Below are 16373 nucleotides of genomic sequence, written 5' to 3'. Positions count from 1 at the left end.
AGGCTGGGCTGGGAGCCAAGGCAGGAGGGTGACATGGGGAGATCAGAGAACAGAACTCAAGGGGCAGGAGATGAAGCCGTCAGGAGGCCATGCTGGTGGGCACCCCAGGAAGGGTGTGGGCCTGGGTTGATCACACACAGAGACATGGGCAACCCCTCTAGACACAGATACGTGCACTGTGTGTGCACACACATCCACAGGGGTGAACATAGTGAGCACACACACACACTCACACAGGCTCTGCACACACAGATACACGCTCTACACACTGATGGATGTACCATATAATAATAGCCAATAACCTTTACCAAATGCTATTATACTATCACTAGGTGCTATTCCAAATGCTTGCCACACCTTCCCTCTTTCAATCCTCACAACAAACACCACTGAGGTGAGAGCCATCATTACCCCCATCTCACTGCTGGGTAAACTGAGGCTGGCTGGGAGGCTCCTGATGGCTGAGGCGGAGGTGGAGGTGAGAGCTCAGTCCTGCTCCGTGGGGCCCTAGCTCACACCTGGGAGCAGCTGCTGGGTAGTTGGAGAGGAAAGATTTCAGATCAACAGAAGGCAAAAGGCTCTTCTGATTAGAGATATCCCCATTGATTGCCACCTTGAGGTGCAAGAGAAGACCCTGAAGAATGTGCACAGAAACTGGAAACAGATGGATGTTCTATCTGTGTGGTGCAGCCTCTTGTAAGCAGTCCTATGACTATAGAATCCACCTGCTCGCAAGGGCCTGGAGATGCCTGTTCCCGTGGTGGGAGGCCTGGAGGGTGGGTGTGTGTGGTGTGGGGAGCACAAGAGACAGCCAGAGTCTCCAGCTGCCTTGGAAACCAGAGGCTCAGGTGCTGGTCACCCTGGGCCTCCTGCCCTAGTGTTGACCACAGAGAGCCCCCTGCCCCACCACCCAGCCCTGTGAGTCCCGGCATGCTCAGCCCCTGTAAGCCCCACTCTCCCCGGAATCAGCCTTGGCCAGGCCACCAGCTGTGTCATTCACACATGCCCTGAACATTTGTCGAACACCCACAGTGGGACAGGCACAGAGCCATCTGATTGCTGGGTGGGGCTTTTCACACCCTCTCTTGGGAGAGTCAGGCTGGGAGGCCAGTGCCTCCATTTTCCAGATGAGGACCCAAGAGAGGCCAAGGAAGAGTGGTGTCTTGGCTCCCAAGGGTTAGGCAGCTCTCCCTACACCCCAGGGCCTAGGACCCAGGCAGAGGTGGTGCATTCTCCATGGGTCTCCTGTCCCTCCGTGGCCCAGGGAGGTGCAGGGCAAAGCCCAGAAGCCACCAGCAGCTGGGCCCAGCCGGGCTGCATCGTCTCCCCTAGTAGGCACTGGAATTCAATGGCCGATGTGCTCAGCGCATCGGATCCCAGGACTCCGTGAACACCCCTCCCCTCCGAGGTTAACAGGATAAAGGCTGGGTAAAGAAACTGCTTATTTCCCCAGCTCGCAAAGAAGCAATTATGCGACTTTCTAACGTGGTTTCAAATATATTTTGCAAACTAGGACTCAGACAAATATTAATGGCAGCAAATTACAGTACTTAGCAGAATTATCACCTAGCAAAGAGGCGCTTTTAATCTATAAAAAATATCAACAAAAGATGTAAATATGAACCCCTCAATGGGTGGTGTATCTTGAAGAAAATATACATCTAATCTCACAGTGTGTTACCTCTAATACCTGGGGAGAAGGTTAACAATTCTGAGACGTTCCCTACAGCTAGAGAATATATTTTGATGTAGATTTGTGGATATCAGAGACTTTAAATCTATTGTATAATCGTAGGGTGGGAGGGAGCAGCCTGGCCACCTAATTCTCCACGATGGGAAGGCGGCCAGTGAGGGCTGTTCAAAAGGCTGCACTTACCTTCCTGAAGCTCAGGGGGCTTCACCAGGAGCCTGAGACCTCCCACTGAGGAAGGAACCCACTGAGCCCTGGGCCCGACTACCCACTGTTGAAGATGGGGGACCTTGCAGCAGGAAGTGGGGGGCAGGGGAAGGAAGCATTGATAACGAAGTAATGAACCCTGTGAAAGGCAAACCTGCCTATCTCCCTGTGTCACCTGGGGCGGGGCGGGGGGCGGCCAAAATGAGTGAGCTTGGCAGTGCAGACCCCACTGTTGGAAGGACCTGCAGAGGCCCTAGATGACATTGTCACAGGACACTTGGGGCCCTCATAGCCCACCCAATGACTTCCTGGGGCCACACTCCAGCAGCGAGGCCCTGACAGCCCTCTGGAGACTTCCCTGTCACTCGCTGTGTCTGGGACAGGCCTGGGGCAGATACCCAAAGGGCCTCATCCTTAGCAGCAGCCGCAGGCAAGGTGGACAATGGTCTTTGGGAGGCTGCGAGGGACGGACGATGTAATCATGCTGGCTGCACCTCTTCTATGCCAATCCCCTGTGTCATTGTGTAATCCCTTGGCCTCTGGGCCTCCAGCCAGGACTCAGGCTCCAGGGACCCTCACTCTGCAGCCCCCCGGGTGGGGGCCCCACGGCCCCATGTGCTGTAATCCAGGCACAGCTTAGTAGCCAGGGACCAGCCAGAAGGGCCATGCCATTTGGGTTTAACCCTCTCCTACACTTGCCCCCATTAAGCCTCTCCATGCTCTCCCTTGTACAGTCCCATAAAGAAAGTTTAGATGGACTTGAATTTCCATGATTTACATCAACCCAAAAAAGGTATATTGGACATAGGGTTCCTTTTCATGCAGCACCAAGACCCCTTACCCTTTATGCATTCTCTGGTTCCTTCCCACTAGGGAGCCTTACTATTACTTACTATTCCCTGTGTCTGGGACAGCTTCCTTCCGGTCCTCTCTATGCACACACATGCACACCCATGCACACCCATGCACACACACAAATGCCGCTTCACAGGTGACACCCACCAGGTCCTCCTCAACCGCCCTTTCCTAGGGAGTCTCCTGCATCCCCAGCCCCTGCCAGTCCCCGCCCCCAGCTCCATTATCCACACATCTCCCGGGCCCCACTCCTCCTGGAATTCACCACATAAACAATACATGTATCCGTGTGGCCCTTAAAAATGGATGTCTGCTTCTCCTGCGAGACAGCAAGCCCCAGGAGGGCAAGGACCTGGGGCTTTGTTTGGTTTTTGTTATTTCATTTTGGCTCCCTGGCACCTCTCCAGAGCCTGGCATTCCTGTGTTGTGATGATTGTGTAAATGTTGATGCACCTTACGGGGCTTGGCCCGTCCCTTCTCCTGGTTGGGTACAACATTTGCTAAGGACACTCCTGCTCTGGGGCTCCGGCATGGAGGCCATCCCCAGAAGCATTCACAGATTCCCACATCTCCATCTTTCCAGTCATCATCCCAGCCATGGAGAAGACTTTCCAGCAAAGCTGCTGTCCATGGCAGCACACCCTGGGGCTCTCGCAGGCCACCAGCAGGGCCTCATTCTCTCCCACCCGTGTCCCAGCACACCCTGGGGCTCTCACGGGTCACCAACAGGGCCTCACCCTCTCCCACCGGTTTCCCCAGCATGACCTGGGGTGTCCACAGTCCATTTCTGTCATGGAACTTGGGGTCAAAGCCACTTGTGGGGGTCCCACTGCCCATCTACCCCGTGGGTTGGGGTGTCGATAGTTCAGTGGAGGCTAGCCATAAAATCACACCAGCAAGAGAGCTACTTAAACAATTAAGACTCTGTTATTTCTCAAAAACAGCTATTCCTCATAGTTAATTTGTTCTGCAACCCATAAAATGTATCTGGTTTAGTTAGTTCTCCTGGTCACCACCGCCTGTTATCTACAGGAACGTTTATTCAGGCTTGTCAGTACCTTCAAAGGTCTGCAGGAGAGGGGAGAAGGGCAGGAGGCCCAGTAGTCAGCTAAGGTGGGCAGGGTGGGGGCTGTGCCGCTGGGTTTCAGAGCAAACTGCGACCTGGGAGCTGGATGGGGGATTTCTGCCACTCATGTGAAACTGGGTCTTCCTACCTGCCATGTGAGCTGCAGCTGTGGAGTAAATGCCTTTTGGATGCTAATCCACTGAGCGCTGAACAGGTCTCAGTTTCTGACTCTGGGACCTTGGGCAAGTCACTTAACCTCTCACGGCTGCCGTTTTCTGGCCAGAAACAGTGCATGGTCTGTCCCCACCTCTCTCACCCGGCTATTTCCAGATTTAATTGGATAATGCTCACAGAGTGCTTTGAGCTTCCAAGAAAGAGGGGTGCCTGCAACACAGGACAATTACTCTAATTACGATTGCCTGGGAACCCGCACACAATTTTACCTTTTAACATTAGCCCTGCACATCATGGGAGAAGAGCCAAGGCCACTTGTCCCAAAGGGGATGATTTTAAGAAGCTCAATTTTCAAAGAAGGGCAGAGCTTAGAAAACAGAGGCACCTCCCTCTGCTGGCACTCGGAGAAAGTCCCTTCAGCTGGTCCCCACGGAGGGCCACTGGGGTCTTCACCCACGGTAGCTGGGAGCAGCCAGGCAGGGAAATCGGGGCTCCTTTCCAGGGATGCAGGCTGTGGAGACAGCTGCATGATGAAAGTGGCCACCTCCCTTCTTGGTCCCTAAAACGTGTAGGTGTAAGTCTCCTCTGGTCACACCACGGGGTGGGCAAGCTCATCCTAGGACCCAGCTCAGTTGTCCGTCCTGTCAAGCCAGCCATTGTCCCCTTCCAAATTCATGGCTAGGCCTGAGTGTAGCATGACACGTGGCTAATTCAGGGCTGGATGCAGGGCCCGGGAAGCCAGATGACAGCCTGGTGGAACTGAGCTGGCCAAGCAGTGCAACAGTGGTGGGATCCGGCCCTGCATGGTCATGGGGCTTGGGCGAGCCACCGTGTTGGTGCAGACAGACAGGAGACAGAAGACATATGGAGGACTGGAAGCGTGAAGCGGTGCAGCCCTGGGTGAGAGTGAGTGACACGCTGTCGAGGGAGGATGGTTCCCTGGAGGCTGGGTGGCACTTCCAACCTCAGACTCCTCCAGTTCTCCAGGCTTCTCCGATAAACGCTCTATGCCTCACAACAGAACGCCCCTCCCCAGCTGCTTTCAGGTTCAGAGACCCTGCAAGAGTGGGACAGACTGGGCTGCAGGGTCTGGTCCTGGAGGAGCCTGGAGAACAGGAGTCAGAAGCTGGATGTGCCCCCAGCCTCGAGGGAACTGGGCCTCCGTCAACAGCACCTCACCTGCCCTCTCCCAGGGCATGTGGCTTCACCCTCCCAGGTAATTGATTGGACTCAGGGACTTCTCCAACATCTCTGGCCCAATGGTAGCAACAGTGGCCACCATTTACAGGGCGCTTCCTCTGTCCTGGCACTGGTATGCATTACTTCATCCAAACCCTCACACCAGCCAGGTGAGGGGTGTTAGCATCACCCTCAAGGAGAAAATGGAAACCCCCGAAGACAAAGAGATTGTCCACAGCCTCATTAGTCTCCATGCAACAGGGAGCACCAGGATTTAAACTCCTGTCCAACTCCTGAGCACAAGCTCTTGCCACCCTTTCTACTGCCTCCCAAGAACCTCCTCTCATCCCTGATGCTCTTCACCCAACAGGGCACACAGGGTAGACTTCGAGGCAGCAGACTGCCCAGCCTGACCTGGTGACACCCCATCCCTGGGACCAGGTGGGTCCCTTTCAAGCCCTGTGAGTTCTTGGCCAAGTTACTTCACTTGTCTGGGCTTCCTCTGCTGTACGATGGGGATAATACCGCTCTTTAGCAGAGATTTTATGAAAATAAAATAAAAGAGCATAAAGTATTTTGTCAACTGTGAAGTTCTACGTCCACGTGAGCTCTTGGTCTTGACATTTCCTGGCTTTGCTGGCATGTTAGTCTTTCTTTGGGAAGCCAAGAGACAGATGTTGCCCCCATATTCTGAGTTCCCTGGAACTGAGGCAGGAATCCACCACCGGGAGTGTCGCTTCCCGTGGCTCCTTGTCTACGCCCCCTCCTAGTCTCATCTGGTCAGTCCCAGATCTCCAGGGATCTACACTTAGAACCAGGGCAGGTAGAAGGGTCTCAGGACAGGAATCAACAGCACGGTCGGCCCTTACTGAAGTGGAGATTGCTGCGTCATTCATGAAAACAGGTGCCATCACCTGGGGCTCCTCCCAGGAGGTGCCCAGACCAGCATTTCTGGCTGGGGTGACCAGCTCTGGCCATCATGCACAGACAAGGGCATCCAAGGGCATTTCTACACACCAAGACTCTCAGATTTGCCATGGCTGAGGCCCACCCATTCTCAAATCTGAAAGAAAGGCACTTAGTTCAAGCCGGAGAGTTTGTTTGACGAACCAAGAAACATTTGTCAAACTCCCAGCCAAGCTTTGTGGAGGACCAAACCTCGTGCTACGTGCTGGGGACACCAAGCGGGGAGAAAGAGGGGAAAGTCGAAGGTCCAAACTTGGGGAACCTGGAGTGTGCAGAGGAGGCCAAGAGAACATCCTCTCCTCACTCGAGGCCAGGATGGGCTGAGATTGGTGGGGGCTGGTGGGCAGAGAAGGCTTCTAGGGAAGGGTAGGATGAGCCGGCGGAAGGAAGGCTGGTGAGAAGCAAAGAGGCCCCCTCTGCCAGGCCATCCAGCTCACAGGAGCACAGGCAACAGATCCCACTGTCTGTCTTACCTCAGTGTCGTGTGGTGAGATGGGCAGGCCAGCTTTGCTCTCCTGAGGCCATGGGCAAGCCACTGAACATTTCGTGTACCATCACTTCCTAAGCAATGAAGTGGCGTCACAGGGCTGTGGGGGAAAAGCATCTCATCATTATGCTGTTTTATGACTGGCAACTAATACTTAATGAATGCCAACCGCACAGCGCTGAGTGCTTTACACGAGTTACCTAAGTGGAACTTCCCCAAATCTTACAAGACTGAGACCCGTCCTATTGCCACTTTAGAGAAGGGGGAATTGAAACATAAGGAGATGGTATTATTTAACTAAGACAAGTTAGTGCTGAGGTCTGCATCTAAACCCCAAGCCTTTGTGTTTAACCAGGTCTATCCCAGTGTCCTGCCCATGGCTGGAGTGACGATGTGAATCAGCACTGAACACAAAAATAGAATGCAAGCCACAGACATAATGTTTTCTTTTCTAGCAATCACATCAAAGAACCAGGTGGAAATAATTTTAATAACGTATTATTAATTCAATAGATCCAAAATATTATTGAACTTGTAATCAATATAAAAAATATTAATGAGGCCGGGTGCTGTGGCTCACACCTGTAATCCCAGCACTTTGGGGGACCGAGGCGGTTGGATCACTTGAGGTCAGGGGTTCCAGACCAGCCTGGCCATCATGGCAAAACCCCATCTTCACTGAAAATACAAAAATTAGCTGGGCATGGTGGTGGCAACTGTAATCCCATCTACTCGGGAGAGTGAGGCAGGAGAATCACTTGAACCTGGGAGTAGGAGGTTGCAGTGAGCTGAGATCGTGCCATTGCACTCCAGCCTGCATGACAGAGTGAGACTCCATCTCAAAAAAATAAAAATAAAAATATATATACACACACACACAGACACACACGTATATATGAGATGTTTTACTTTCTTGTTCTCATACTAAGTCTTCAAAATCTGATGTGAATTTGCACCAACCACACATCTCAATAATGAGGCCACCTGGCCTCATTAATATTTTTTATATTGATTACAAATTCAATAATATTTTGGATCTATTGAATTAATAATTAATACATTATTAAAATTATTTCCACCTGGTTCTTTGATGTGATTACTAGAAAAGAAAACATGGGTCTCGGTTCCTGTTGGACAGCACTGGTGTCAGTTACCTTCCAAAGCAGGACCCTTTGAGGGGATGGGAGATGCCATGAGTGATAGCCAGGACAACAGGCAGAAACCAGGGCTGTCCCAGGCAAACCAGTCCTGTGAGATGCGTGGAGAAATCTGGTTGCCTTTTCCCTACGCCTACAGCCCAAAGCATCCTGTGTCCTGCATGCCCTCCTGACAGCACCATCTCGTGGCTCTCCCTCTGCCATTATTAATCTCACCAAAGAACCTGTCTGCACCTTTGCTAATCTCTATTTGATTTGTGCCTGCCCTTGTCCTTATTCCTGTCATCTTTCTTGTTCCTTTAGGTTTGCTCTGTGGCTCTTTTTCCAGTTTCTAGGAGCGAACATCTAGCTGGTTTGTTTTCAGCCTTTCATGTTTCCTGATAAATAGATTTACAGGCATAGATTTCCCTCTCTCTGTGTTCCACAAATTTGGGCATGTAGCATCCTCGAAATCATGCCATCCTTAATTTTTCTGATTTCTTTCATTGTTTCTATTTTAAATACGCTATTTAGCTTCCAAACAGAATTTCTGAGCTATTCTTTTGCTTTTAATCTCTAGTTATATTTCACTGCGGTCACAGACATGGTATAACCACACAGATTCTTTGCAGTGTAAGGAGACCTTCTCTATGGCCCACCGTGTGATTGATTTTGGTAAACATTCTGATGTTGGGTGAGCCCTTCTCCGAAGAAGCCACTTGCTGCCAGGTTTAGCTTTCTGAAAGCACCAGTTAACTCATGGCGCCCCCTGTTCAAAACCACTGGAGGCGCCCAGCCAAGCCTGGCTCATCTCCAAAGTCAGAGCTTGGTCTCAAGGCCTCCCCATGGCCTAGCCCTTCAGCTCTCGGTGATCCCGGGGTGAGGACTCCGGCACCTTTGTGAGTCACAGCCTGTCCTTCCCTCTCAGGCCCAGCTGTCACTCTCCTGGGCCTGTCTCAAAGAGACCCCAGGCCAGGAAGGAGCCCCAGAGGTGCGCAGTTCAGCAGACAGAGCCATTTCCTGTGCATCTGCCAGTGGAAGAAAGCAACAATCATGGTAATAACATTGGCAACATGGGTGTCTGCAACCCACGTTACAGCTGAGAACACTTGGGGTGTCGGGTGTGGGGGCTCCGAGGCCAGGGTAACTTGCCCAGGGCTCTGTCTGGCTGCAAAGCTGGAGCTGTAAGCCACTTCATTCAGTGAACATGAGGCCAAGAATTGATGCATTTCCTAGAAACAAAAATCGAGATAGGAAGGCGATCAGGTTCTAAGAGGAGTCGGTGGGGCTTTGGGATCAGTTGATTCTCTAGACACTGCTCCTAACCTCAAAAAACAACTGGCATGGCTGGGCGCGGTAGCTCACGCCTGTAATCCCAGCACTTCAGGAGGCCGAGGCAGGTGGATCACCTGAGGTCAGGAGTTCAAGACCAGCCTGGTCAACATGACGAAACCCTGTCTCTACTAAAAATACAAAAATTACCTGGGCGTGGTGGTGCATGCCTGTAATCCCAGCTACTCAGGAGGCTGAGGTAGGAGGATCACTTGAACCCAGGAGGTGGAGGTTGCAGTGAGCCGAGATCATGCCACTGCACTGCAGCCTGGGCAACAAGAGTGAAACTCTGTCTCAAAAACAAAACAAAACAAACAACAAAAAAAACTGGCACAACTTGGAAAGCCCTGACTGCTCAAGAAAGCCAGAACTCTATCCCCTGGCACAATGCCAGGGAAGCCCACAGCCCTGGGGAGAAGTCAGGTCCATTTCTACACATTCAGACAGGACCCAAATCACCTCTGCACATCTGAATCCAGGGTAGAGGGCACGGGGGAAAAAAATGGATGGTGAGGGGTGTGTGCAGTTTTCTCCGGGACTCTGTTTCCCTCCGTCGGGTGCCAGAGGGAGCCAGGGAATGTGGAAAGTTTAATGACAGGCAGGCAGACCCTGACTGGCAGCTTTGCCATTGCAACCCAGATAACGGCAAACGCAAACCTCGCCATGGTCCAGACACCTCGCTCCAACTTCCTCTCCGTGCCAGTGCAGAGTCCGCCAAAGGTCACGGACAAGACAGAATTTGACACAGTAAGACTCCGCTCCCATGTTAATGCCCCTCAGATCTGGGCCTGCAAAAGTGAAATAATAAATTTAGGAAAACAAGCAGAATGACCCGTCTGGTTGGTTGGTTTTTCTAGATACCATCTACATATTTTAGAAACGTACAACCTTCTAATGGAAATGAATAAACTACTCAACCATAAAGTTGCTATAGAAGATATGCTTGTTCTGATTCGAAAGGGCATCTGCTATCTGCAATATTGATAATACTTTTCAAATTTCATCTGCTTTTGTTTGCATTCTGCGTTGTCTGTTTAAACACACTGGGAATAATAATGAATCCCCGCATTATCTCTACTTTTTCAAGGCCGAACATATAACTTTATCACAAAAATAATTAAAATTCTTTGGCACTCTTGTATCTTTTCCATTAAACGTTATCAACCAGTGACAATAAACTAACATGAGCCCAAGGCTGGCCATGGGCCGCCTTTACAAAGAATGCATTTGTCCCCAGGCGAGAGACATGAATTTTCAGTTTACAGGGTCAGGCGATCCTGAAGTTTTTTACAGTAGGAGACCACAAATCTATACCTCCTGTCCCCTAACGGGGGCTGGCGGCGGCCACAGGGTGCCCCATAAATTCTCAGGCAAGAATACACTTTAATAGGCAAAAAAACCTTGGCAGCTTAATAATTCTGCGTTGCAAATTTAAATATTTTACATATCATTAGACATTAAAAACAAAGATTTATGCTGCTCATCTCCATGGAGTGAGGGCTCCGTCGACTTCACACCCGGCCATGAATCTGCTTGAGGTTCATTAGCTGAACGTCTTCGGCTAAGAAAGCCCGTCAAGTGGGGGCGGCCTCTAAATCACCACTTTTATTTTCCCGCCATCAGGAACCACTTGGGGAGACCCCTCCCCTGGGCAATGCCCCACGCCGGCTCCCTGACCCGCCAACGTCTGGGAACCATGGGGTGGTACCCCAAGCCTCCCCCAGCCAGCAGGAGCATTAACAGGGGAGCACAAACCCGTCTGTCTACAGTACCCCATCACCCATGATACCCTAAGGCCTGGGGGGGACTCACCTGCGAGGTCACACCGGACAAGGGGAGAGGAGATTTGAGCAGGGGCTGCTGGGTACTTCTGAGAGGCCAACTGACACACAGAACTGGGCCACAGGTTGACAGCCCCAGATGAGGAGGAGGAGAGGACAGGGACAGGTAGGGGGCAGAGAAGTGGAAGAGGAAGAACTTCCCACAGTCACAGACCCCAACCCTCAGTGGCTGGGGCTGTCCTATGGCATAGCTTTTGGTGATCATCCCCTCTGTCTTTAGGGGTGTCTCCTTCATATAGCCACATTCATCTCAAAGTCCTACTTCTCCTGCAAGCCAGCTCACAGCCCTCACCCAGAAACCCCTTACCGCCCAATGCAGCCTGTTCCCTCTTGAGTCCTTACTTAGGATTTCCTAAGCAGAACTTGCTTTTCCCCTACACAGCCCAGAGGCTCCTGAACCCCTCAGCCCAAGAGAAAGCCCCCAGCCTACGGCCTCTGGCATGGCTGGGTCTGCACCTGCTCCAGCCCCCTGATGCTCAGCAGAGGTGCCTCACCTACAGCCAGGAGGGAGGAACGCATGAGTTATGTCTCTTATTTTCTGTATTCCTGTTGCTTGGACATGTGGAGCCTTGCTGGCCCAGAAGGGACCGCCCCTGCCAGAGCTGGCCAGTGCTTAGAGAAGGTAAATAGCTCACCACCAGCAAGGCACTTTCAAATGCAACCCAACTGATCCAGAGCCCACACTCCAACCACCTCCTCTGCTGGCTCTCGTCCTCCAGGCCACTTTCCACCTGCTCTCATCAACCCAGGGCCAAGTGCCAGAGAACCAGGGACAGTCCCTGTGCCCCAGAGCTGCTGAAATGACACAAACTAGCCCTCCTAGACTTGCTTACCCTCCCTTGCCTATTCCTGCCCATGGAAACCACAATGGAAGCCCTGGCCTGGCATTCCCCTCTCTCCCTCTGCCTCTAGACCCATCCTGGTGCTGCTCCACATGGCTCTGGGGGTTGTGGCATGCCCCCTCCTGTGGGGACTGTGAGTAACAAACCACCCTGTCTGCAGCAGTGTCTCTTGATCCATTAGCCCTAATGTACCTTAAATTTCCTGCTAATATACTATATTTTAAAACAGAGCATACAGCTAGCAGACATGGGTATTTACAAGACAGCTCAGTGTTACAAAAGCTTTGAAATGCATGTCTTTTGAGGGAACATGAGCTGCCTGGAGCCACAGTCTCTACCACTCCCTGTTTTGTCACACCCACATCTCTGCTGGGCCTGAAGCTTTAGGAGTCTAGGGTCCTAGCTGGGAGTCTCCTCCCCTGGTGGCTGGAGTGTGAGAGGAGGAATGCCCCAGCATCTGGGGAGGGGGCCAGTGGTCTCCTTGCATGGTCATTGCTGGGTGCTGGATCCTGGTGGAGTCAGCTGGGACTGGGAGGAAGGGAGGGCCGTCTCAATCTGCAGATGCCCTGGACCAAGCTGTGGTGCTTCATTCTGCAGAGTCTATGAACGTTTCTGGAGACCTCAGCAGAGCCCAGAAACCCACCAGAGCCAGCTATACTTGAGAGGCCATCTCCCCAACACTTTCCTCTTCCTCACATGAGCAACCTGGGTCCAAAGGACAGGAAGGAACTGGCACAGAGCTATCCAGCAGTCGTGTTCCAGGTACAAGGGGAAGAGTCACCATGCAAGTACCTCTCTGTTTTCATGTCAAATCCCATAGCTGACAGTAAGAGAATAAAAAAGGCTCAAGTCCACAAAGCAGAGAGAATGGGAAGGGAGACAATGCAAAAAAGGGATTTTGACAAAAAGTTGGAGAGATGATGCAATGGGTTTGAATGTGTCTCCTCCAGAATTCCTATGTTGAAGCTTAATTTCATTGCGGTGGTATTGGGGGTGGGGCCTTTTGTGAAGTGATCAGGGCATTAGGGCTCTGCCCTTGGGGTGAGTCTGTGCCTTTTAGAAAGGCTGGAGGGCACTAGCTTGGGCCTTTGTGCTGTTTTGCTCTTCTGCCATGTGAGGACAGAGTGTTCCTCCCTCCAGGCAGATGCAGCAACAAGGCACCATCCTGGAAGCAGGGACTGGGCCCTCCACAGCCAGTGCCTTGGTCTTGGACTTCCCAGCCTCTAGAACTGTGAGAAAATAGATCTCTGCTGTTTATAAATTACCCAGTCTTGGGGATTTTGTTAAAGCAGAATAAAACAGATTGAGGCAGATGGAAAGCAGATGAGCAGCAGCAACCGAGTGAGTGGAAGCAGCCATGCAGCTGCAGCAGGGGACACTCAGGGTCTGGAGGCACCAGGTACATTTGAGCATGGGGTGTAGACAGAGCTAAAACCAGAGGGCTGGCTGAGAGCCAGAGTCACCCCAGTAATCTCCCAGCCCTCTGTGGCCAAAAGAGGGGGCCACCAGCCTAGCAGACCTTCTCTGGAGAAGCTGAGCAGAGGCAGTACCCCCTGATAAAAACAAGAGATGTAGAAATGCTTCTTAGGGAACAATGAGCCCCAGCTTCCCCCAGGACCCCAGAAGTGACCTCCGTGCCCACAGGACATCGGCAGACTTCTCACTGACAAAAAAATGACTGGCCCAAAAGAAAGACGAGTGGATGCCACATGCGACAGTTCCCAGGGAAAGAGGCATTCATTCCCCGTCACCCACCACAAGGCCCCAGCCAGCCAGCCAGCCCTGCCTGCAAACCTTCTGGTTAGTTCCTCTAGCCCTTCATTCCAAGATGGCCACCATGTCTGAGGAAAGCCTCCAATGCAAGAGGCAGAGGCCAAAAGAGCAACTTGTCAGAGTTGCAGGCAATGCAGGGGCAAGAGGAAACACCCACAAAGTCATCATGAACACCCCAGAGAGGGAAGAAAGGACATGACTCCATGACACAGGAATGGGAGATTGACAAAAAGAACATTTGCTAAAATAAACAAGAAAGAAAGAAAAAGACTGGGCAACAGTGGCTCACACCTATAATCCCAGCACTTTGCGAGGCCAAGGTGGGCAGATCACCTGAGGTCAGGAGTTCAAGACCAGCCTGGCCAACATGGTGAAACCCCATCTCCATTAAAAATATAAAAATTAGCTTGGTGTGGTGGCGTACACCTGTAGTCCCCACTACTCAGGAGGCTGAGGCAGGAGAAACGCTTGTACCCGGGAGGCGGAGATTGCAGTGAGCCAAGATCACATCACTGCACTCCAGCCTGGGCAACAGAACAAGACTCCATTTCAAAAAAAAAAAAAGAAAGAAAGGAAAGAAAGAAAGAAAGAAGAAAGAAGGAAGGAAGGAAGGAAGGAAGGAAGGAAGGAAGGAAGGAAGGAAGGAAGGAAGAAGAAAGAAAAGAGAAAGAAAGAAAGAAAGAAAGAGAAAGAAAGAGAAAGAAAGAGAAAGAAAGAAAGAGAAAGAAAGAGAAAGAAAGAAAGAGAAAGAAAGAGAAAGAAAGAAAAGAAAGAAAGAAAGAAAGAAAGAAAGAAAGAAAGAAAGAAAGAAAGAAAGAAGTGTTTTAAAAAGTAGAAATAGGAGGACAGTATTTAAAAATAAATCAGTAGAGTGGTTGGAAATTAAACTTAAGGAAATCCGCTGGAAAGCAAAACAGAAAGAAAAGGGATAAAAAATAGGAGAGGAAAGATAAGATTCAAGGAGAGAGTGGATAGCAGAGTTAGAAGTTCAAATAGAGGACTCATAAGAGTCCCAGAAAGATGTGACTGAGAAAAGTCTGGGTAGAGCACTTTGAAGGAAATCACTCAAGGAGGCATCTGAGGATTACAGGACTTGAGTCTCCAGCTAGAAAAAGCCCATCCTTGCAGGATTTCAGAATGACAGGAATGAGGAGAGGGTCTTAAAGCTTCAGAGGACAAAACAGGCCACAGTCAAAAGACTGGGACTAGAAAAGACATTGGGCTTCTCAAAAGCTACCCAGGAATTAAGACAGCCATGGTGTAATGACTTCAACATTGACAAAATATAATCTCAACCTAGAATTCTAGATCCAACTGAATGGGTTGATCAAGAGGGATGGTGGACAAATGGCATTTCAAACATGCAAAGTCTTTAAAAAGCCATTTTCCAGGCTCCCTTTTTCCAAAAGCCACTGGAGGATGTGCACCACCAAAACAAAGGTATAAACCAAGAAAGAGGAAGAGGTAGCTTATGGAACACAGAGATGGCAAAGGTGATTTGCAAGCTGAGATTGAAGGAAGACACCGGGAGAGCAGCTGAACCCCAATTCTTGGGAGCAATTAGCAGATCCAAACACTGTCAGAAGGACATCCTCAAGAGAAAAAATTAGAAACAGAATACAGCCTAATATGTCAACAATCATGATAAGAGTTTACCGTTCTGGTGAGAAATCTGGCATAAATTACCAATGGTATATTACAAAAATAAAAAGCAAAAACAATAACAAAAAAAACCCAAGGCAATTAGAACAGCTCAAAGAGTGGAAAGTGGCCCCCAGGGGAGTCAGAATCAGGGTGAGAAGGGATAAAACAGAAACTGCTTTTTTTTCACTCCGCGTGTGACATGCTGTTTAAAATTCTGCACCTATATTAGTTGTATACAAATTAAATATATATAATAAAAGGATGTATTGCAGTCGAACTGTCGTTAAAATAGTTCCAGGATAAATTCCCTTTGGAGAATGTGCTTCACTGTTGGTGGGGAGAGGGTCCCAGGCTTTAGTCTCTGCAGTGCCTGGCATCAGGTGAGGCAGACACGTGTTGTCACGTGACACCCATTAACTGTCCACATCAGCATGGGATGCCTTGTCTCATGTGCTGCTGGGTCAGGGCCATGGGAGATGGCACCTGGCTGGGGAGGAGAGAGCTCCCAAATTTCTCAGGGATAGACACGGCCCCAGACCTGAACTTGGCCCCAGACATTCTTTCAAACCCTCTCTGGGAAAGGCTCACTGGGTCCTGACCACCTTACCTTGGTGAGCCCTTCCCAGAGACGCTGGCCTCTGCAGCCCCAGGGTCTCTGAAGGAGCCGTAAAAGGTAGGGGAGCCTGCCCTTCCCTCTTGGGAAGGAGGACTTCTGGCCTAGCTGAAGCCAGAAATCTATACTTCTAATATGATGAGGTTGTCCTCCCCGAGAGATGGATTTCTTTCCAATATCCCAGCCAGAAAGCAGGCTGCCTTCCCGTATCAGCACATTCCCACCCTCCTCCTGGCCAAGGAATGCTGGCCGAGCACTCCGGGGAGCCAGGACCTCCTGCTCTGTCCTGGCAGCTCCCTTCAAGCACAGCCCATGGCCAGTCCCCAGTGAGCCAATTCTTACCCATTCTCTCTTCTCCCGAGAGGTGGAAATCACTGTTCCCACCTTGTGGGTAAGAAAGGCCAGGTTCAGAGAAAGGAAGGTGTTAACGCAGGTGGGCATTGAGACAGGATCAGAATGGGCCCGGGCTCACCCTCTGTGGTGCCCCTCCAGGATCAGTGGCCTCAGCAGCCCCATGGTGCAACAGAGACGTGCGAGGCAAAGTGGGCTCTCTGGTTCCCCATCAGCC

The sequence above is a fragment of the Symphalangus syndactylus genome, chromosome 13 (assembly GCF_028878055.3).
Source record: "Symphalangus syndactylus isolate Jambi chromosome 13, NHGRI_mSymSyn1-v2.1_pri, whole genome shotgun sequence".
In the NCBI taxonomy this organism is placed as follows: domain Eukaryota; kingdom Metazoa; phylum Chordata; class Mammalia; order Primates; family Hylobatidae; genus Symphalangus; species Symphalangus syndactylus.
Note: the sequence above shows the minus strand (reverse complement) of the source record.